General features: G+C 52.8%; 1 protein-coding gene and 1 long non-coding RNA gene across 4 annotated transcripts in view; both read right to left on the reverse strand.

The window, feature by feature from the left end:
• LOC119465109 (WD repeat and HMG-box DNA-binding protein 1-like) overlaps nucleotides 1-17,768 on the reverse strand; it is a 546,382-nt gene that overhangs the window by 66,907 nt on the left and 461,707 nt on the right. The gene's annotated exons all lie outside the window — the stretch shown is intronic.
• On the reverse strand, nucleotides 8,717-11,004 carry LOC125940042 (uncharacterized). Of its 3 annotated transcripts, none has more exons than XR_007463265.1 (3): nucleotides 10,220-11,004; nucleotides 9,666-9,942; nucleotides 8,717-8,834 (listed from the first exon to the last, which is right to left on the reverse strand). It is a non-coding gene; the product is annotated as an uncharacterized LOC125940042 (long non-coding RNA). The 3 variants fall into 3 exon arrangements; XR_007463263.1 differs by lacking the exon at nucleotides 8,717-8,834 and adding an exon at nucleotides 8,884-9,111; XR_007463264.1 differs by lacking the exon at nucleotides 8,717-8,834 and adding an exon at nucleotides 9,243-9,388.

Consider the following 17,768-nt stretch of genomic DNA (forward strand, 5'->3'; position numbering starts at 1 on the left):
ACCTGGAGTAACAGGATATTTTACGACAAGGGGATTCACGATTCACATATGCAGTATCCACTAGCGAGTTATGCAGCGTATATGCGGTATCCATTCGCGAACTAGAGAAACTATAAGAAGAAGAAAGCTCCAATAAGCAGTGCAATATATCGCAACCATGCCGAGGTGCCAAAGAAAATCGAATTTGCCCGTGTCACATTGGAAATGAAGTTCCTCTAAAGACCATGAATTACCAATAACGTTAGATAAAACAATTAAAGAGCCTGTACGTCAGTTCTCTTGTCTGCAACATTCTTGCCAAACGGGAAACTGAAATACCGCGATCACAGCTGTCTAGAGGATATAGGCAAAGTGCGCAGAGACAGCAATTCCCGCCTTTCTTCGCATCCTGCCAAACTTGATAGTTTCACTCCTGACGGCAGATCCCGATGCCAGGCACACAAAAATGTCACAGTTTCGCCCTAAGGGCGAAGCAATGAATGCGATAGCAACACAGCAATGTCATACGAAGAAAGGTGAGCGGCTTTGGTAGCAATATGAATTGTAGTAAACATGAGCTGATTAAGTAAGCAGGTGTGCTGCGGTGTAAGTAGACCGACTTGAAGAGAGACTCGATGACCACGAGAAGGCGCGTGTGAAACGGTGGTGTTGATGAGAAGCGCGTCCCGTGGGCAGCGCGTGCGAAGGGACACACCTGTAGCGCTGCACTGCCGATCCGGGCAGCATTGCATGTGTAGCGTGCGTTGGAAAATGTGGCCCGACTATTACTAACTGAATGAACAAGCGTGGTGTGAGCGCGCACAAACAAACATGAATAGATCACACTGAATGACTGCAGACAACGACTGTAAAAACGGTGGCAGCGAGCCCATACGCCGCAACGGGCGAAGGTACGTGCGGTCTATCGCTTCAACGGAAACTGAGCGGCGAATGCACGGCGCATAAAGGTCGGAGCCGTGTGGAGATAAGAGACGGTGCAGACGAGCGACGAGCGCGGTTGTTGGCAGCGTAGAAGTCCCCCCCCCCCCGCGCTCCCTCCGGCGCTGGCTTCCCGCTTCCTTGCTTGCGCGCGGGTGATTGAGTGCGTTCGCTCTCCGTGATAGCGCGCGTCCCCGCACGCTTCCGCTCGGGCATACGGCGCGCGGCGAAGATTTTATCTATAGGGAACCTCACGGCGACGGCGACGACGACGGCAACGGCAGAAATCCGTAAGAAGTGTCCATATAATTGCTATCGCAAGAAAAGCAACATTTCTTGTGACCTTCATCCTCATACTGAGCTTAACGCCTTAAATACAACATCACTGAAAAAGCTCCTCACATAGCGACATGAGAATCAGATTGAAGAGCAAATTAGTTCCCTCCACTCGGCGCTCTTTAATGCAAAACTAAGCTGCTCAACAAATTAAAACCATACAAACAAATCACTGCACACGCAGTGTCGAATAAAACAGCACAACAGTGCAATAATTGCATGACTGTAAAGAAAATCACGAGGACATTCGTCACACTTGTTTGTCGTGCCGCGCGATGAGGAAAAGGACGCAAGAATAACAGTCGTACTCGTGATGGGAAAATCCAAGCTACCTTTATGAAAACTAAAACCAAACTACATTTACGAAAACTATAAAATCAAACTACAACCACACAGAAGTTTATGCCACATGACACGACATACATACAAGGCTAGAACAGCTAGGGTTGATATGAGTCCGAGAAACAAACAGTCAAGAGAGCCCACGGTACGGTGTACATGAGACGAGGGCTTTCAGAAGTGAGGGGCGATGACGTGACGACGTCGGATACGCCTCGATGTTGGAGACGATGCGGAGCGACCGAACCGGACCGGAGACGACCGCTCACTGGCGCTCATCGGTCAGCCTGCATTCGAGCCGCAGTGCACGTTGCAGGAATGGTCAGCCTGCCCCGCGGACAGCTTGCGCGCGAGCCGCAGTGCTCGGTGCATATGCAGCCATTAGCTAGGCCACGAACGGTGCTCCGGCCAACAACTGACCAAGGAGACTCCTTGCCCACGATCCGCAATGCTCGCGGCAAGTGGTGCACAGCAGGCCAAGCCACGCTCCGAGCTGCAGTACTCGCACTGGCGAACGCCTTGGCGAAGTGCAACGGTCGGGCAGCAGCTCCATGGACGGCCGCGTTCCTTGATTGTCGGCGTCCTACACGTCGGCCTGCTGTCTTCCGTCTTCCGCTGACCAGCCGCGTGTCTCGCCACGAAGCATTTCGCCACGTGCTCGCCAAACGTGGCCCAGTACCACTGGGCCATTGCTGATTTGGCGAGATCACTCACATGCGTTGTCGAATCGCGAAAGAACCCGCACGCACTTCGTCGTCATCGTTTTCTTTCACTCATCACAATGACAAAGGACAGCACAACCGAAAAGAGGCAGAAACACACGACAGCCCAAAACAAGCGCAATTACAGAACTATGCACAGGCCGGTTTCACGCGCGAGCCGGCCGCCGCGGCCACAAGCTTGGACATGCGCACCGTGGTCATGTGACCGATGTGACGACGGTATCGCCACCTTGCGTAAGGTTGGATAAACGACGAATTCTCCCGCCAAGAACGGCACCGTCGAAAACCCAGTACGTTAGGTAATTGAACAGATACGGCTAGTCTTATGAAAACATTTTCAAGACGTATTCACCCCTCGTTTTAAGCTTTCGTGCCTGCGACGTTTTTAAAGCGTCGATTTTGGTCAAAAATCTGTTTTAGACGTTGAATCCATTATTACGACGTTTTGAAGACTTTGTGTAATACCTGGATAGTTACCTACCTCCTTCTCTTTAAAAAATATAATAAACTTTGTCCTTTGCATTTATTTAAGTATATTGCTACACGCGTGTGGTATTTGGTTGTTTGAACGATGCGCGCGGGCACCATCACTCGAGAAAAGAAGAGGAAGAAGGAGCTGGGCTCGCGCTGTGAGTCTAACCGGTCAGCGCTGCAACCGCTGTTGTAAATACAACCTGTAAATTTGGTAGTCTTACTGACTGGTCCTTCAAGTAACATTCTGGTGGAGGTGGAACGTTCCCCGTCCTCGCCACGGAGCTCCGAAGCGGCCGCACCGTTGTCTTCTCAGCCATGGCTTCCGATGGTAACACCTCGTCGCCACCTACACCTGCGGCGCCAACCACCACGTACGTTACGGTTCCTAGTCTCCGCGATCCTGGGACATTCTCCGCCCAAAATGGCGTTGACGTCGACGACTGGCTCAGCATGTATGAGCGTGTTAGTCGAAGCCACCACTGGGACCCTACCATCATGCTTGCCAATGTGCTATTTTATCTGGACGGGACACCGCGTGTCTGGTTTCGCACCCATGAGGTTGAGATGTCCAGCTGGGATACTTTCAAAGAGAGGCTTCGCGACCTATTTGGCAACCCGTCAGGTCGCCAACACGCTGCGCTACAAGAGCTTGCTTCCCGTGTCCAGTCGTCGACAGAATCGTATGTCTCCTGCATACAGGAGATGCTCGCGCTTTGCCGGAAAGTCGACGAGCACATGACCGAGGTTGACAAGGTGGGCCATATACTAAAAGGCATCGCGGACGACGCCTTCAATTTGCTCGTCTATAACGACGTTTCTACTGTCGAAGCCATCGTCAAAGAATGCCGCCGCTTCGAGGTAGCCAAAAGCCGCCGCGTCGTCCCACAGTTTTCCCGGCTCCCAAATACCCCTGCCACGTCCTCTTGCTCCGCTGTTCCTCCCACACGACCATTTCAAGAGAACGTCAGGCGTATCGTTCGCCGTGAGATTGAAGCGGCGAGTCCGGCCCCCCTTCCTTCTCGACCCCTCGACGGTACCTTTGACCCAGCGGCCCCTACTATTTCCGTTATACAAGCAGTTGTGCGGCAAGAAATTGCCAACCTTGGCATCCCTACCACCTGCTCTGTCTCCCGACCTGATTCGGCACCCATTCCTATGTCCTCAACCTTTAATGGCCAGTATTTCGCTCCCAGACCACGCAATCCTCCTGAATGGTGAACACCTGACGACAAACCGATCTGCTTCCGCTGCCACAGAGTTGGTCACGTATCCCGCCACTGCCGCACCACCTGGATGCCGCCGTACTGGAGCTCATTCCCTGCTCCTCGCCCATACGCCGACGCTCGCCGTTACTCACCTCGCCGTTCGTACCCTACTTCTGATGACCCTGACAGCCACTCCTCCGGGCGATCGCCGTCGCCTCAACGTCGTCACTCCCCGTCACCTCAACCTAGCCGCTTTTCCTCGCCAAACCGCCGGACGGAAAACTAGGCCATGCAGCTCTTGGAGGTAGTGCTGCATCCCGTTCGTCCTGTCCAAATCCTCCGTTGACGCTCCTCACGAACACGAACCTAATTGAAGTAGACGTAGATGGTGTCCCGTTGACGGCATTGATTGATACTGGAGCCCAAGTGTCCATAATGAGCGCTACCCTATGTCGTCGCCTCAAAAAAGTTCTTACGCCTGCCGTCACTCCAGCCGTACGTGTCGCCAATTGCGCCATTGTTGCCGTCTGTGGTATGTGCACTGCTCGCGTCGGAATTGCTGGCCGCCAAGTTCCCGTCCTGTTCTCTGTGCTGACCAGTTGCCCTCATGATCTAATCTTCGGGCTCGACTTTCTGACGACACATTCTGCCCTCATCGACTGTTCCACCGGTACGCTGTGCCTCGAGCTTCCTCTTCTTTCCGACGTTCGCCCCGCACAACCGAACACCCTATGCACTACAGCGTTTGTTCGGTTACCTCCAAAAGCCCTAACGTTCGTCGAATTGACCTCAACGGCAACCGTGCCTGATGGTGACTATGTCGTCGCCCCTATTCGTGATGTCCTCCTGGCGCGCGACATCTCTATACCACACTCCGTCGTTGCCCTTGCCGCTAATTGGATGCGTCTCCCCGTTGTCAATTTTGGCTTGACGAAGCAAGTGTTACCTGAAGGCATAGCGGTGGCCACGCTCCGGTCAGTGACAGACGACCACGTCACTGCTTTTGCAGCCGACGCGTCTCCAGATCCTCCTGATTACCCGCAGGATGCCTTGAACCTCGACGGCCCATTACGTCCCATGGTCGCTCCGGACCTCGCCCCTGGCCAAGCAGCCGCCCTATATCGCCTTTTGCTTTCTTACCGCGACATATTTGACACTGACAATCGCCCACTTGGTCAGACGTCCCTTGTTAAGGATCGGATAAACACTGGTGATGCTGTTCCCATTCATCGCCGACCGTATCGCGTGTCCACGGCAGAGCGGCAAGTTATTCAGCAGGAAGTCAACAAGATGCTCGCCAAAGGCATTGTTGAGCCCTCCTCAAGCCCTTGGGCGTCGCCGGTCGTGTTCGTCAAAAAGAAAGATGGCACGTGGCGTTTCTGCGTTGATTACTGCCACCTAAACCGAATCACTAAAAAGGACGTTTACCCGCTACCACGAATTGACGACCCTCTTGATTGTCTTCACGGTGCCAAATACTTTTCGTCCATTGACCTTCGATCTGGTTATTGGCAGATTTCCGTCGATGAGCGGACCAAGAAAAGACCGCTTTCATCACTCCAGATGGCCTCTACCAATTTAAGGTTATGCCGTTTGGTTTATGCAATGCCCCAGCCACGTTCGAACGAATGATGGACTCTCTGCTTCAAGGTTTCAAATGGTCAACTTGCCTTTGTTACCTCGACGACGTCTTAGTGTTTTCTCCTACGTTTGAGACGCACCTTGAGCACGTCGCAGCTATCCTTGACGTCTTCCGCAAGTCTGGGCTCCAATTAAACTCATCGAAGTGCCACTTCGGGCGCCGACAGATTACAGTGCTCGGCCATCTCGTCGATGCTTCCAGAGTACAACCCGACCCGGAGAAGGTTCGAGCAGTAACAACTTTTCCTGTACCTCAGTCTGTCAAAGACGTCCGGAGTTTTGTGGGGCTCTGCTCTTATTTCAGACGGTTTGTGAAAGATTTCGCAGCAATCGCTCGGCCACTCACTGAACTTCTGAAGAAAGACGTGCCTTTTACATGGGGTTCCCCTCAGGCTGCCGCATTTTCACGCCTTATCACGATTCTGACCAATCCACCAATATTGGCCCACTTTGACCAGTCCGCACCTACAGAGGTCCGAACCGATGCCAGTGGTTATGGGATCGGCGCAGTCTTAGCGCAACGGCAACACGGACACGACCGTGTTATAGCCTACGCTAGCCGGCTCCTGACAACTGCAGAGCGCAACTATTCGATTACCGAGCGCGAATGTCTTGCTCGCGTCTGGGCTGTTTCAAAGTTCCGCCCATATTTATATGGCAAGCCCTTCTCAGTAATCACAGACCATCATGCGCTGTGTTGGCTTTCGTCGCTCAAGGATCCTACTGGCAGGCTCGGTCGTTGGGCTCTCCGACTACAAGAATATCCCTACACAGTGATGTACAAGTCGGGACGCCAACACCAGGACGCAGATTGTCTCTCTCGCTACCCAGTCCAAGACCCGACCTCTACGTCTGAGCCTGACAGCGACGCCTGCGTTCTCTCTGTTTTAACACGAAAGTGTTTTATGCCGGGGTCCACCAAGACTTCACTGACGTACTTCCGTCACGGAAATACGTCATAGAACATAATACAAAGAAAGAAACCAGAAGAAAAAGTTCCACAAACATGCAAAATTTGGAAATCGAACCCACGACCTCCCGGTCCGCGACGATAGATCGCCGAGCGTTTAACCCATTGCGCCACAAACGCATTTGCAGAGAGCTACACAGACGCGCCTTATATATCTAACACTCCTCCGTGTACCCGCGCTCTTGCTCGGGGCGGTGCCGCCGCCTACGAGCAGAAAAGAGAAGTACTGCATTATGACACTAGACAGTTTTAGCAGAGCGTTGCTTACGCTCCGCTCCGCTAACGTTTCACGCACACCACTGGTTGCATGAACTGCGTTGATTTGGCTTGTTTGACAAGTGCGTCTGCCAGAGACGCCGGCCACGCGCGCTCAGCGCGGCTGTAAAACGGCAAAGCAACCAGTAGACGCACCCTAACGCTCCGCTCAAATGGCTTCGTAGCAGACCGTGGGCAGCGTTCTTCGTTCCGCTGCCGATATGAGTGTTGTGCGCACGCGCATTAGCGCTCCCGCTAGCGTTCCGCTCCCCTTTCTTCTGATCTTCTCATTGATCAAGATGCACTACCAACGCCACCTAGGTGGCGTTCACCGTACTCAGCACAGCGGAGCGTGGCCTCCGCAATTAGCTCTGAAAATGTTTCTGAAGTTGATCGCGGAGGCTGCAATTACGACGCGCTGTACGCGCTGATTTGACTCGGTGACGATTCAGTTACGTGCTTTGTCTTGCGCGTTGTATTAGTGTGTCAGTTACGTGCTTCGTCTTTCGCGTTGTGCTAGCGTGTGCAGCGTAGTGCAGCTTCCATATGCACGACGGTTGCTCATGGTCATCGACGTTGGTAGTCGTGATGGAGGAGACGTGCCACCAGGCGTCAGCGTGGGTGCATCAACGCCTAAGGGCGCTTTAGCCACAAAACACCAATAGACATTATATATCAATGTGCAATAAACATTACACTACTTCTGTGAAGACACGTTTCACTTTCGTGTTCTATACCGATTCCTATATAAGAGGGATCAACCACATTTTTTTTCCACTGGTCCATTTCGCCGACGAGCGGCGCCGTGACCCGTCCTTGCGTGTCATCATTGACCGCCTGGAATCGTCACTTGCCGACAGCTCCCTTCGCTTATTCACACTTCAAGATGGCGTACTCTACCGCCACAACGTTCACCCCGACGGCCCAGCATTACTCCTTGTGATCCCTTAACACCTTCGCTCGGCTGTTCTCCACGAACTTCACGACCTCCCCACTGCCGGTCACCTCGGTGTGTCACGTACCTACGACCGGATCCGCCGACGCTTCTTTGGGCCAGGGCTTGCTCGCTCCGTTCGAAGATACGTAGCTGCGTGTGAGAAATGCCAGCGACGCAAGACACCGTCGACGCTCCCTGCTGGGTAGCTTCAACCAATTGACATTCCCGCGGAACCATTCTTTCGGGTTGGTTTGGTTCGGCTGTGCGTGGTGTTGTCAGCAGAAATTTGAAAAAAATGTTAAAGAGAGGAAACACGGAAGAGGTAGCCGCCGCTGGTGCTTCTAATGCGCTTGTCCTCTTATTGTCAGGATTTGCCGAAATAAAGCGAAAGTATAAATTAAAAGCCGTGCACGTCCGCGCCAACAATGGTGCCGGAAGCTTTTAGCCACAACAAAAGTGAAAATGTGGAGGCAACGCAAGCACCCTGCAATCACCGCTCACTTCTGCACTGTCTTCACGTTGTTGCAGGAATCGACGCTGCGCGGACATAGCAGTGCCTGCCGCTCGGGCCCGTGGAAAGTTCGCCATCGTGGCCAGCTACGAAAAGTATCATCTGCCTTCAACTTTGGAAGCTTCGACCAACCTGGCCGTACTGCCGTGTAAAGCGGGACAACTGCGCAGGCGCCATTTCAGCGGACCACATCAATATATATAGCGTCCCTTCCTGCGGTGGCGGTCATTTCGGCGGCGGTGGCAGCACCTTGCAATCACCGCTGACTTCTGCACTGTCTTCACGTTGTTGCAGGAATCGACGCTGCGCGGACATAGCAGTGCCTGCCGCTCGGGCCCGTGGAAAGTTCGCCATCGTGGCCAGCTACGAAAAGTATCATCTGCCTTCAACTTTGGAAGCTTCGACCAACCTGGCCGTACTGCCGTGTAAAGCGGGACAACTGCGCAGGCGCCATTTCAGCGGACCACATCAAGATATATAGCGTCCCTTCCTGCGGTGGCGGTCATTTCGGCGGCGGCAGCAGCACCTTGCAATCACCGCTGACCTCTGCACTGTCTTCACGTTGTTGCAGGAATCGACGCTGCGCGGACATAGCAGTGCCTGCCGCTCGGGCCCGTGGAAAGTTCGCCATCGTGGTCAGCTACGAAAAGTATCATCTGCCTTCAACTTTGGAAGCTTCGACCAACCTGGCCGTACTGCCGTGTAAAGCGGGACAACTGCGCAGGCGCCATTTCAGCGGACCACATCAAGATATATAGCGTCCCTTCCTGCGGTGGCGGTCATTTCGGCGGCGGCAGCAGCACCTTGCAATCACCGCTGACCTCTGCACTGTCTTCACGTTGTTGCAGGAATCGACGCTGCGCGGACATAGCAGTGCCTGCCGCTCGGGCCCGTGGAAAGTTCGCCATCGTGGCCAGCTACGAAAAGTATCATCTGCCTTCAACTTTGGAAGCTTCGACCAACCTGGCCGTACTGCCGTGTAAAGCGGGACAACTGCGCAGGCGCCATTTCAGCGGACCACATCAAGATATATAGCGTCCCTTCCTGCGGTGGCGGTCATTTCGGCGGCGGCAGCAGCACCTTGCAATCACCGCTGACCTCTGCACTGTCTTCACGTTGTTGCAGGAATCGACGCTGCGCGGACATAGCAGTGCCTGCCGCTCGGGCCCGTGGAAAGTTCGCCATCGTGGTCAGCTACGAAAAGTATCATCTGCCTTCAACTTTGGAAGCTTCGACCAACCTGGCCGTACTGCCGTGTAAAGCGGGACAACTGCGCAGGCGCCATTTCAGCGGACCACATCAAGATATATAGCGTCCCTTCCTGCGGTGGCGGTCATTTCGGCGGCGGTGGCAGCACCTTGCAATCACCGCTGACTTCTGCACTGTCTTCACGTTGTTGCAGGAATCGACGCTGCGCGGACATAGCAGTGCCTGCCGCTCGGGCCCGTGGAAAGTTCGCCATCGTGGCCAGCTAAGAAATGTGTCATCTGCCTTCAGATTTGGAAGCTTCGACCAACCTGGCCGTACTGCCGTGTAAAGCGGGACAACTGCGCAGGCGCCATTTCAGCGGACCACATCAAGATATATAGCGTCCCTTCCTGCGGTGGCGGTCATTTCGGCGGCGGCAGCAGCACCTTGCAATCACCGCTGACCTCTGCACTGTCTTCACGTTGTTGCAGGAATCGACGCTGCGCGGACATAGCAGTGCCTGCCGCTCGGGCCCGTGGAAAGTTCGCCATCGTGGTCAGCTACGAAAAGTATCATCTGCCTTCAACTTTGGAAGCTTCGACCAACCTGGCCGTACTGCCGTGTAAAGCGGGACAACTGCGCAGGCGCCATTTCAGCGGACCACATCAAGATATATAGCGTGCCTTCCTGCGGTGGCGGTCATTTCGGCGGCGGTGGCAGCACCTTGCAATCACCGCTGACTTCTGCACTGTCTTCACGTTGTTGCAGGAATCGACGCTGCGCGGACATAGCAGTGCCTGCCGCTCGGGCCCGTGGAAAGTTCGCCATCGTGGCCAGCTAAGAAATGTGTCATCTGCCTTCAGATTTGGAAGCTTCGACCAACCTGGCCGTACTGCCGTGTAAAGCGGGACAACTGCGCAGGCGCCATTTCAGCGGACCACATCAAGATATATAGCGTCCCTTCCTGCGGTGGCGGTCATTTCGGCGGCGGCAGCAGCACCTTGCAATCACCGCTGACCTCTGCACTGTCTTCACGTTGTTGCAGGAATCGACGCTGCGCGGACATAGCAGTGCCTGCCGCTCGGGCCCGTGGAAAGTTCGCCATCGTGGCCAGCTAAGAAATGTGTCATCTGCCTTCAGATTTGGAAGCTTCGACCAACCTGGCCGTACTGCCGTGTAAAGCGGGACAACTGCGCAGGCGCCATTTCAGCGGACCACATCAAGATATATAGCGTCCCTTCCTGCGGTGGCGGTCATTTCGGCGGCGGCAGCAGCACCTTGCAATCACCGCTGACCTCTGCACTGTCTTCACGTTGTTGCAGGAATCGACGCTGCGCGGACATAGCAGTGCCTGCCGCTCGGGCCCGTGGAAAGTTCGCCATCGTGGTCAGCTACGAAAAGTATCATCTGCCTTCAACTTTGGAAGCTTCGACCAACCTGGCCGTACTGCCGTGTAAAGCGGGACAACTGCGCAGGCGCCATTTCAGCGGACCACATCAAGATATATAGCGTCCCTTCCTGCGGTGGCGGTCATTTCGGCGGCGGCAGCAGCACCTTGCAATCACCGCTGACCTCTGCACTGTCTTCACGTTGTTGCAGGTCAGTAATTAAGTCAAACATTTTCTGCATAGTGCTGTCGCTGCTTCCGCTGCCGAAAAGCCTAAAAACTTTTGCTTCTTGCAATGTCAACAATGTGTTCAACATGTCATGTGTCTGTATCTGACGACTGTGCTGTAGAGTGTAGCGAATGTCGTCGCATGTATCATTTAGGAAAGTGTGCAGGAATCACAGAAAAATCTTTCAAAGGAAAAAATGCTACACAGAAGGAAACTTGGCGGTGTCCGCCCTGTCGTAGTCCGGGATCAGCTTCAGTCGTAAATAAAAACCAAGATGGTTGAGATATGAAAGCAATTCTTCTCTCGATCCATTAATAACAAGCTTGAAAGTCTTCCGACTTTGACAGAAAAGGTTCAAAAGATGGAGCACAGTCTACAGTTCATGTCAAACAAATTTCACGATCTTGAAAAAACTATCAATCGCCAGCAGGGGCGTAGCCAAGTGGGGGGTTGGGGGGGGGGGGGTTGAACCCCCCCCCCACCGAATTTTTTTCCGCATCCCCCCCCCACTTACCCACCCTTTGTTTTCGTCGCTTCGCGCTGACATAATTCATAAAACCGGTGCTACTATCACAATTTCATTCCTGGGCGCTTCCGTTTGGGTTGGTAATTTACAGCGCATCATGTCTGCATATGGAAAAAACTGTCACGGTGTTTTTCAAGGCTTTGACACTCTATGAAGTTTTTGGCGAGAATGTGGCGGCCGCATTCTGAAGCAACAAATGCGAAACAAATGAAGCAACAAATGCGGCAGCCGCATTTTAGATGTCGAAAACGCTCGAGGCCCGTTTACTTAGATTTAGGTGCACGTTAAAGACCCCAGGTGGTTGAAATCTCCGGTATACATTTCCGCCACTTCCCTTCAGGGGCCGGTTAGGCCGCGCTCGCGCAGGGTCTGCGCGAGAAACGTCTCTTGTTTGCGATTGCGCCCCTACGGAAGACTGGTAATTACTGTTGTGTTGTTGAATCCCAAACCAGCAATTACGGAAGGCTGGTAGTTGCTGTTTTGTTGTGGAATCCCAAACCAGCAATGTACTCACGAAGGGGTTGATGACAGCAGTGAAATTCCACCGGCATGAATTACTGCTGTGCGCAGTACAGCGTAAGTAAACTCTTGTTGCAGCCGCTGACAGTTCTCGTCGGAGTCCACGCGTCCTGAGAAATTGATTATGTGCACTATGTACTGAACAATACCGGAGTTCATTCCTGCATCAATATAGCACACCAATCAATCGAGATTCTGTGAGGTACAAGGCCGCTTCCTGTTTGCACCGGCGTAAGTAAAGCAGAAATGAGTTGCACGCACTACTTAAAATTCGTACACATGCCATATCTATGCTGTGCGGTGAAATATTCTGTACAATTCTGAATCTGTTGGCGTAAAGGCAAATGACGGCTGCACGCTCGCACACAGCGGAAGACACAGCGGCCCATGCACGTGCCGCAGGAAATGCAACCCCCTCGTATGAGGGAGCAGGGCGACGAAAGCTTCGGGAAAAAAAGCCTTACGCGTTTTGCGCGTATTATTGCGATAGCAATTATATGGACACTCCAAAGCAGATTTCTGCCGTCGTCGTCGCCGTCGCCGTTGCCGTGAGGTTCCGTATGACGTCAATGGAGATGAAATCGTCGCCGCGCGATGATAAGTGGTTCTTGAGGGAAAGGGAAAGGTTGGCGCTATCTTCTGCAGCCCTTGAGGGAGCACGGCTCAGCGCCAATCGCCGCGCGCCGCCGAACGCTGTATGTGCGAGTGAAAGGGCGCGAGGGACGCGCTCTTTCACGGGGAGTGAACCCACGGCGGAGAACAAACGCGCGTTCTGCGCCGTGCTTCCTTAGGGCTGCAGTGAGTGAGTGAGTAAACTTTTATTGTTCGTAAGGGGTGACACCGGAGCTCCGGTACCGCTCGTAGGCGTCCAGGGAGCCCGATGTCACCCCAAGGGGCAGGGGTTAGTAGACGAAGCGGCTTGCCGCTTCAGCTGCCAGACGGACAATGTTGGCCTGTGCCGCCGGGTCTTCGCTATGAAGCGCGGTCTCCCATGCTTGTTCATCCGTGAATAAATTATATCCCGGGGAGTAGCTGCACTCCCATAGGATATGCCTTAAAGTTCCTATCTTATCACAGAATCTGCAGAATTGGTCCTCCGGATTTCCCGTTTGCGTGAGGTATCTCCATCTGGGAGACATGTGGTTCTTGGCTTGCAGGCGGCGCCAGGTGACCGCCTCTGCGGACGTGAGGGACCTATCCGGGAGTGGATATTTCCGGCGTCCTAATCTGTAGTGCTCTGTGATCTCGTGGTAGGTCACGAGCACCTCGACCTTAAAGTTAGGTTGAGGCCGCCGTCCCCCCCCCGGATAATGAGCGCTCGGGCGAGGGCGTTGGCGGCTTCGTTTCCTGTTATGTTGCAGTGAGCGGGGGCCCAGGTTATGGTGATCCCTCTATGTGACCTTTCGATATTATGCTGTACGCGTAGTCTGATATTTTGCCTCTGCAGAAATTTCTTACTGCCGATTTACTGTCGCTAACGATCACCCTCGCGTCCGTGCTAACGCACGCCAGAGCGATCGCTGCTTCCTCCGCTGCCGTGGCGTCTACTCCGCTTGTATATATCGCGCCCTGTTCTACTCCGGACCCGTCGACTACCACTGAGACGGAGCTTCCGTCTCCGCCAAGGGCGGCGTCTGTGAAGGCAACCATCTCGGGTGGCATTCTGCTTAGCTTTGTTGTCAAGTGTTTGGCTCTGTGCTGGCGTCTTTCCTGATCGTGTTGTGGGTGCATGTTCTTAGGTATCGGTGCGACCGTGAGAGCTTTCCTAATTTTGGACTCAATGTGGAACGTCTGATATTTAGTTCCTCTGTTCGCTTGTAGTCCTACCCAGTTTAGTATCTGCTGTCCTGTCTCGCTTAGACTCAGGCGTTCGAGTTGTGCTGTTCTCGTCGCTTCCGCTAACTCCTGCCATGTGTTATGCACCCCCATTCCCTCTAGTGCCTCAGTTGAGGTCGAGATTGGTAGTCCCAGTGCACGTTTCGTGCATTTCCTTATTATTACGTCTAACTTGTTTCTTTCTGCTTTTTTGATGTTAAGAAATGGGGTTGAGTAGCAGATCCGACTCAAGATGAAGGCCTGGACCAGCCTTAACTTGTTCTTCTCCTTTAGCCCTCTGCCTCTGGCCGAGATTCTTCTAACGATGCTTACCACTTGGTTTGCGTGCACGTCTAGTTTAGCTATAGTCGTGTGGTTGTTTCCTGTTTTGCTTATGAGCATGCCCAGAATTCGGATCTCATCTACTTGCGGAATTTCTTTCCCGTCTAAGTCTATCAAGATTCTGGGAGGAGATGCGTTGTCTGTCCTCGTCCTGGGCCTGATTAGTAGTAGTTCTGACTTCGTCGGGGAGCAGCTCAGTCCTTTACTTTTGGCATGGAAGTCTATGATGTCGGCTGCCCGCTGGAGCCTTTCTTCGATAGACGCATCGCTGCCCTCATTGAGCCAAACGTTGACGTCGTCTGCGTAGACACTCGTCTTTAGTCCTTCGATCTTTCCTAACTTTCGCGGGAGGTCTTTCATAACTAAATTAAATAGGAAGGGGGATAGGATGGCTCCTTGCGGGGTGCCCCTGTTTCCTAATTTAATCTCTTCTGAGCTGAGGCTCTGCATGTGCAGGGTCGCTGTTCTATCTTTGAGAAAAGATTTTATGTAGTCGAAAGTCCTCTGCCCTACGTTAACATCTGACAGGCCGGAGAGGATGGCAGAGTGGCTGACATTATCAAACGCTTTGGTTAAGTCTATGCCCAGTATTGCTCTCGTATCTTTGGTCTTTCGTTTGTCTATAATATCATGTTGCAGTCTTAGCATGGTATCTTGAGCGCTAAGGTGCGGTCTGAAACCTACCATCTCGTGGGGCCAGATGCTGTTTTCTTCCGCGAATCGACTTAGTCGCTTCTGAATTACTTTCTCCATTAATTTGCCTAGACACGAGGTCAGTTAAATAGGCCTGGGATTTTCTATACCCGGGATTTTGCCCTTCTTATGGATTAAAATGATGTTGGCATGTTTCCAATCTTTAGGGACTTCCCCGGATTCCCACACTTTGTTCAGATAAGCTGTAAGGTGAACTATAGAGTCGTCGTCTAAGTTCCTTAGCATACCGTATGTGATCTTGTCTGGGCCAGGGGCTGTGTTCTTTTTGATGTCAAAGAGCGCGGCTCTGACCTCTGCTACTAGAATTGATTCGTCCAACAGCGGATTCTCCGCTCCCTGATATTCTTTATCCGCTGCCGCGCATGCGGGGCCTATGTAGATTTCTTTAAGTCGGTCGATGAGCTGTTCATCGTTTCCGTCAAATTTGTATCTTGCCTTGATTTGCTCTATGTTGGCGTGGGTTTTGGTGTTGGTGGGGTCTATGAGGTGGCGCAGCATCTGCCACGTGTTGGGACGGCTCATATTCTTTTCTAGCTCGTCGCACTTTTGATCCCACCTTTTCTCTTCTAGTTTGAAGGCGTAACTCTCGATTTCTTTATTGTGCTCGGCTATTTTCTTCCTTAGGTTCCGGTTCCACTTCTGGCGCTTTAGCTTATTCTCGAGGGTTGTTTTTCGGTTCCACATATTTCTAAGCTTGTTGTCTAATCTGAATGGGAGGTCCTCGCCCTGTACCGTTTCGGTGGCCTGTTTCACGTGTGAGACGACGGTTGAGGTCCACTCTGTTATGTATCCGATTTCGCCTAAATCTGCTGTTGATCTGATATCCCTGAATTTATCCCAGTCCGTTGCGGTGGCCTGTTTTGGCTTATGTACGGGCACCCCTAGTTTCCTATCGATTTGTATTTCAATTATAAAGTGATCGCTGCCGAGGTTTTCACCCGTGTTCTTCCACGATGTTTTTCCCGTCCTGTGCCCTAGTGTTAGGTCCGGTGTTGTGTCACAGCAGATGCTGTTACCCGTTCTGGTTGGCTCGTTCGGGTCCGTTAGTAGCGAGAGTCCTGTCTTCTGAATGGCTTCCCACAGCATTCTACCTTTCCTGTCAATTTTGGTGTAGCCCCATTCGTGATGCTTTGCATTAAAGTCCCCTAATACCAGTAGGGGGCACCATTTTGCTGCCCTCAGCGCTTTCTTAATTGTGGTCTCGAACTGTGCCTTTTTGTGGCGAGGGGGGCTGTATGCGTTCAGGACAAATAAACTTCCCCTATTCTTTTTGCCGGTAAGGATTTCTACGAGTACAGCCTCCACTTCGTCCGTGCTCACGTCGTGTTCAATTACCGCTATGTTATTCTTAACTAGGGTGGCTACTCTACAGTTCTCCCCTCTCCCGTTGTCGAATGTGCGGTACCCTGAAATTTTAATAGGGGGTTTTCCTGTTTCTTGTAACGCCACGGCAAGCGGAGGCTCTCCTTGATTTAGAATGTGCTGTTGCAGCAACGCCTTTTTCTTTTTGAAGCCCCTGCAGTTCCACTGCCAAATCATAGTTCCTGTCCTGGCCATGATGAGGAAGAGCGGGCGGCTTCCGAGCTCGAGGGAGGCTCCGGATTAGGATGAGTTCGTTCTTCGCCTCCTAGTGCGGTCAGAAGTGCGTTCATATGATCTGATATAGCCTGGAGTTTCTTATCTATGATAACGCTTAGTTTGATTAGCATGCTTTCCTCGTGTTCCTTGAGGCGTGCCTCTAGCTCGTCTTCGTTAATCTTTCTGTTCATTTTTTTTCTTCTCTCGAGTGGAGGCGTCTCATGCCCCTCTGCCTTTCTTTTTGCGGTGCCTACCGTATCTACTACCATGCTGCCCTCGTCCTGCGCCTGGGGGGCGGCTATTCTCTGGACTGGGGTAAGCGGCCTTGTTGGCTCCGCCTGCGTAGCTCGCACTGTTGGGTTCTTTAGCTGCCCAACTTGCTCTTTCAGTTGGTTTACTGTTTCCGTAAGGGTTTTGATTATTTCTCTTAGTTGGCTATTTTCCTCGTCTCTCTTTTCTATCTCTTTCTTAAATAAATTGGCCTGTGCCTCTAATTCTGGTGTCCTACCTTGGGAGACCGCGCTTGCGAAGCTGACAGGCATACCAGAGTGGGTCCGCTTGTCCCCTGGTTTCTGGAGGCCTGGCCAGTGGGTCTGGTTGTCCCTGGGTGGCGGCCTGGATGCACTTCTGTCCCTGGACTCGGATCGTTGCTTCTTGGCCGCAGGCGGTAGCGCGACCTTCGATGTCGGCCTGCTTCTGCCCGTGGTCGCCCCTCCCTTTTCTTGTTCGGCCCTGGCCTCGGCCCGGGCCGCGTCGCGTTGTTTAACCCAGTGGGGCTTCCTGTAGAGTTCCCTGCAAGTCGGGTCCCCTAACTGATGCTTCTTCCCACAGAGCAGACACTTCGGCTCGCAGGCGTGCTCCTCCGGCGGATTTCTTAGCCCGCAGCCTCTGCAGCGGGTGCTTCTTGGATCTGGGCAGACGTCTTGTCTGTGTCCAATCTTGCCGCATGCGTAGCACACGTCGTACTTTTTCTTATATAGGTGACATGGAATCCATTGACTGAAAAATTTTACGGTCTTCGGTACTTCCAGATCTTTGAAGTTAATGATGACCGATTCGGATGACCTTCCTAGTCTTCTTACTGCCGTATACGTTGGATTCCGTGGGTTGTCCAAGGCCTTGTGTATTTGTTCTTCTGTCAGCTCTAGGTTAATCCCGTAGA

Source organism: Dermacentor silvarum, chromosome 9, assembly GCF_013339745.2.
Source record: "Dermacentor silvarum isolate Dsil-2018 chromosome 9, BIME_Dsil_1.4, whole genome shotgun sequence".
Taxonomy (NCBI): domain Eukaryota; kingdom Metazoa; phylum Arthropoda; class Arachnida; order Ixodida; family Ixodidae; genus Dermacentor; species Dermacentor silvarum.